The 5,683-nt window shown below is 39.4% G+C and overlaps 1 long non-coding RNA gene across 1 annotated transcript; it reads left to right on the forward strand.

The window, feature by feature from the left end:
• Positions 1 to 1,098: 1,098 nt before the first annotated feature.
• Positions 1,099 to 5,149, forward strand: LOC138824550 (uncharacterized). The gene is made up of 2 exons (XR_011371129.1): positions 1,099 to 1,177; positions 4,234 to 5,149. It is a non-coding gene; the product is annotated as an uncharacterized lncRNA (long non-coding RNA).
• The last annotated feature ends 534 nt before the right edge of the window (positions 5,150 to 5,683 follow it).

A 5,683-nucleotide genomic window follows, 5' to 3' on the forward strand; every position in this document is an offset into this window, starting at 1 on the left:
GAAGACTTCATTAAAGCATAATTAGTATCAGACAACAGTGGGGAAAACCTTTCATCTGATTCATCAAGCCCATAAAAAAGTTAGTCCCAGCATGCCCCAGCTCCATGAAATGAAAAAATGTTAGTTACCTTGAGAAATGGTCAATAGTTACTCAACTACATTCTCTGTGTGAGGTCAAGTCTAAATACTTGGTTGTACTCTACCTTTAACCTGTTGCTCTCTTTCCTCTTACATTTGGAGACTAATTGACAGATTGTCCACTGCTTGAACAACAGAAGTCAAGACTTTTTAAAAAACGTATACTAGTGATAGAGTGCTTCAAGTATTCCAGAAACTCTGCCGAGTATTTGCATACCTGACTTTGTTTTAAACTTCCACCACCACCACCATCATCCCATATTTTAGGTGAGAAATATGAGATATGGCAATACGTGTCAATGATTCCCCAGTGGGTATCCAATGAAGGTCCAAACCTCAAGGGTGGGCCATATCCTACATGTCTTAGCAGGTTCTTCCTTGTGTATCGGCCCTCTAATTCTATTTTTTGAGCTCTCTGGGTATATCCCTGCTTCAAGGCTGTACATGATGTTTACTTTGCCTACAATGCCCCCTTCACCATGTCTTTATAACTGGGGTCTTCTTCAAGTCCCATCTGCACTGTGATGCATAGGAGTCCTCTCCTAACCATCTTTCTAAATGACATCTCCCATCTAATTCTTTCATTGACATGTTTTTCTCAATAGCCTGTGTCACTACGTGCTATTACCTTGCTATGTAACATATTCTAAGATACTACCAGTCCTCCTAAAAGTTTCAGTTCAGGTACTTCAGTATTGTTCACCGGTCTCTATTCCCAGAAAATGTCTGTTGAATACTAGCATGTATGAATATATAAGTGACTGAGTTTGGGAGTATAGGTCACTCAATAAAGGACAAATGCTTATCATGTGACAGTCAGGATACATGCTCACATCATCCCAATTACAGAACTCTTCATTGTGAATCATAGTCTCACATTGTTTCTCTGTGGGGCTTTAAACATAGCAGGCCTTATTCATCATTTGAATGTGTGCTGAGTAAGAAGAGGCTCTGGGGAACTGAAGCATTGAGATCATAAGCATCCATGGGAAATGATGCAGGACTTCACTGGTACATCATAGGATGGCTATTATCAGGGGTGAGATATGAAAATGCTTCTCTAGTGAAGAGTGAGTAGCAGGTGCTATGAACTCTTGACACCTTCCTTGAGACCTCTTCAAGCCTTATAGCTTCTTCCCAAGGTCTCTACCTGTTACAGTAACTAAGAGGTTTGCATTTGCCTTTATAAAAGGGCATACAGGATCACTTGCATCCATCCTGTTAGATCACATCCAGACACAAAGTCTTTCTTTCTTTCCTTCCTTCCTTCCTTCCTTCCTTTCTTTCTTTCTTTCTTTCCTTCTTTTTTTCCTTCCTTCCTCCCTCCCTCCCTCCCTCCCCCCCTCCCCCCTCCCTCCCTTCCTTCCTTCCTTCCTTCCTTCCTTCCTTCCTTCCTTCCTTCCTTCCTTCCTTTCTTTCTTTCCTTCTTTTTTTTCCTTCCTCCCTCCCTCCCTCCCTCCCTCCCTCCCTCTCTCCCTCCCTTCTTTCCTTCCTTCCTTCCTTCCTTCCTTCCTTCCTTCCTTCCTTCCTTCCTTCCTTCCTTCCTTCCTTCCTTTCTTTCTGTTTGTGGAAGGGCTTGAACTCAGGGACTGGGTGCTGTCCCTGAGTTCTTTTGCTCCAGGCTAGCTCTCTGCCACATTGTGTCACAGTGCCACTTCTGGTTTTCTGGTAGTTAATTGGAGATAAGACCATCCTGGACTTTCCTGACCTGGCTGGATTTAACCACTATCCTCAGATCTCAGCCTCCTGAGTATCTATAGGTATGAGCTGTCAGCACTGGCTCATCATTCCCATCATTCCTAAGAAAACAGAAGGCAGCCATTGTAAATGCCAAGTTCTTAACTTGGTCTATCCTTTCGCAAGATATAAAACCTAAGCCAAACCAGCTCCTTTTCCCTTTTATCTCATTGCATGCATATTATAAATTTCAACTTAATAAAATGCACAAAGGACAGGCAATAGCGCAGGGTAATTGTGAACAACTAATTGAACTGGCGAGCCCAAAGTGTCCTAAGGAAGATTTAGGAATCTATAAAGTACCATAATAATCATTTTGCCTTCAACCTGAGCTTTTAATTCTTTTTTTTGTCCCTAGTTTCCCATTTGTATTGAATGTTTAAGAGTAAGTTGATGAATAAGCTGATATGAAAACTATCTTCTGGAAACAGTAATGGCTAACATTTAATGTTTATTTCCTTGTGCTGGGAATGACACTAAATATGTATTTATCATTCCAGTATTCCAAGTCTAAGGTGTGATGTGTAATTCTCACAGTACAAGTCTATGAAGTAGGCAAGATTATCCTTCTCTATCAGATGAGAGAAGTGAGCATGGCGGGCATTTGTACTTTGCCCAACTCTTAAGAACTGATAAGTCTACATTAAACTGTAGTCTTGCTGATCATAGAGGAAGACCATTTAGCTATTTTGCAAAACTATCTCTATTGAGAGTGACAGACAGACAGACAGACAGACAGACAGGGACAGAGACAGATACAGAGAGACAGACACAGAGATACACAGAGAGATGTTTGCATAGTCTTTAGTTAAAATAGTAACTGAGTTTCAAGTAAGCAAAATAGCCTGTTTGGAAATCCCTGTTTAAATGAAACAGTGAACTCTTGAGTTTAAGAAAACATAGCACAATAGTTACGGTTTCTCTTGCATATGGAAATGCTGAATTGAAGAGCATCTTCCAGTCCCAGTGAAAAAAAAAATATTAAGCCTCAAGATGGATCTAAATTCTGACATATATCTGTAAGGCCATTTTTGGGAGATGTTGTTTCCAGTACATGCGGTAGGCCAAAAACTTAAGGACTGTATTAAAGACTCCTGGGGATCAGAATTAATCCTTTTGCCTGCTCTGACTTACGACTCCCATTAATAGACTTAATGTGGTAATGGAACAGGCAGTCGAAATCCTGCAATAAAAACATACAAAATAAAGTCATAGGAGATGTTTTGGTGAGGAAAGAAAAGCCCCTTAAGTATTATTGATTAACTAATTAGCCAATGTTTATAAACAGCCTTAACAATTAGGCTCACTATATATATTTTAATGATCATTTTATTGATAGCTGGGCCGAATGGAAATAGGCTCTTAAGAGTGAATACCTGAGGATAAAAATAAAAAATTATCCGGACATCTTTCTACACCAAAATAATCAATCTAGCTATCAAACATGCACACATATGCATGTGTGGAGATATCTATCTATCTGTCTGCCTGTCTGTCTATCTATCTATCCTATCTATCAATCTATCATCTATCTATATGTATGTATGTGTGTGTATACATACATATGTGTGTATGTACATATATATACATATATATATATATATATATATATATATATATATATATATACATCTATATCAGCTTTCAGTATATTAAGAGTTAAATAATCCAGGCTGAAGATGAAGCAGATCTTCTTTCTTCTTTGATTTGCATAATTTTGTTTCATCTTCTCCACAGCTTGGGTGATGTGTGAGAATGTAGGTGGGACAGTAGAAACCATACCAGTCACTACATATTTTCTTCTATCTAATGCCTTTGCCTTGGCAGTCAGCACTGCGGAAACCATTCATGTGCTAGGATCTTTGCTGAGCCTCATTTTAGAGGCCAACTTGGTAGCCAAGGTAAGTTATGGTTAATGCTTTGACTGCTGTGTGATACACACGCATAAATGTGTACATGGATCCTGGCAGTCCACAGTCAGGATTATTTCTCCATTCATCCTAGAAACATGAAACATTTTTGAAAGCTTGGTTGGACTTAGAAGAGTATGCTTATGTCAGGGTAAATAAGTCATTCAGGTAATGAGTTCAGAAGAAGCGTACTGTATTATAGAGAGAGGTAGGATTATGATCAAATCCTGAAAGTCAAGCAACACATATTCTGAAAGTATGGAGTAATTTGCTCTAAATGTCCTTGGGAAAGATAAGACTGTTTCCCAGTAACAAGGTAGAAAATGGATGACATGGAAGGGAATGCTTGTTGGCCAGAAAAAATTTGATATGGGGATGGTTATGGTTTAAATTGTGTCTCCCCTAAATTTTGTATGGGTAGGCCCAAATCCATTTCCCTTGCTTGCAGGAAATTTAGAGACAGACACAGGACTATGGAACAAAAAAGGGAAGATCACGAGAAGACCTAGAAAGTGGACATCAGCAAACCACAGAGAGATACCTAAGCTTGACCTGAAAGAAGTTCTTCAGCTCTCAGAAGACACTAGCCCTTGAACCCCACTGGAGACTTCTGGCCTTCAGACCCATTTCATCTAGTTTATAAGAAACATGAAATAATATTTCCCTCTCCTAAAACCCAAGTCTAGTAAGTACCAAGAGAATGGGGACATTAATAGTGGACCAAAGCTGAGGGATGTGAGCTGAGAAACCATGAGCAAACAAGTATGGGAAGTCTGAACTGAGGATACTCAGAAGCAATCAGTATGCACAGACTGGTAAATCAACACCGACCTTTGTTGAGAACTGAGGCTATGATGTTGACTTGCTCAGTGTTCTGCAGCTCAGGCACGCCCTCTCACCTCTAATAAGCATGAGCTAGATTATTAGCAAAAGACAGGGCTCTCTGGCTTCCTACTTCCACGCAACTCCAGATTCTACTCAAGCCGACTCTTGTAAGAAACCCCATTATCCATGCAAGAGCAGAAAAGAGTCTTTCTAATCTAAAGACCCTGTAGACCACAGAAGAGGAGGTTTTGTTGTCTTCCTTCTCCCAGAATTCCAGAAGAGTCACTGTAAGACCATTCGTTTATTTATTTTTAGGTAACACCCCTTTGTATTGTCTTGTGCCCTATCACAGTCTTTTCTTCCCATCCGTGGCACAATTGTACTCACTGCTCTTAGGTGGAAGGTTGTTTATTTCTCATGTCTTCAGGAGACAGGACACATACCCCAGACACAAAAAAAGCTCTAACCTAATATAAAGATTTATAGTCAGACAAAGGATTGGTACAGAGATGCCAAATAAATAATACCCAGAGAGCTCACTTGGCTGTTTTGGAAATTCAGTGCTTTATTTATTCTCTCTTGTTTCTTTGTTTGGGAAGATAAGGTATTTTTCTATCATTTCCCCAGTCTTCTCACAAAACAGCCCTGCAAATAGTGTGTTGTCGAGGATGGAAAATATATATATATGAAGAGGAAGAATCTCCATTGCTCTTATTCTGTCCTTATTTATTTTTGGTCAATCACCGCTGAAATGCTTGGGAATTAGACCACCCTTATTTGTCTCTTGGCCAAAGTAAAGGAATTAAAACAAATATTTAATAATGAGGGAAGTAATGGCTTCTTCCTGTTAATTCAACTTCAGTGCAAATAGTGTCTTCTAAATACAAAAGAAAGGAGGTAGAAAGGCATATTGCTGTTTCATAGAAAATGCTATTGATCTTCTGGCTTATTTAGGCTTTAGGAATATTTATCAAGTTGATGATTTAAAATAAACAATTGTACAGATCATTTCCAACATATTGTCCTGTGAGCATCTCTGCTGCCTTGGTTTCCCCACACCCACCACTCCCGTC

Source organism: Dipodomys merriami, unplaced genomic scaffold (assembly GCF_024711535.1).
Source record: "Dipodomys merriami isolate MVZ:Mamm:240054 unplaced genomic scaffold, mDipMer1.0.p SCAF_13, whole genome shotgun sequence".
Lineage (NCBI taxonomy): Eukaryota > Metazoa > Chordata > Mammalia > Rodentia > Heteromyidae > Dipodomys > Dipodomys merriami.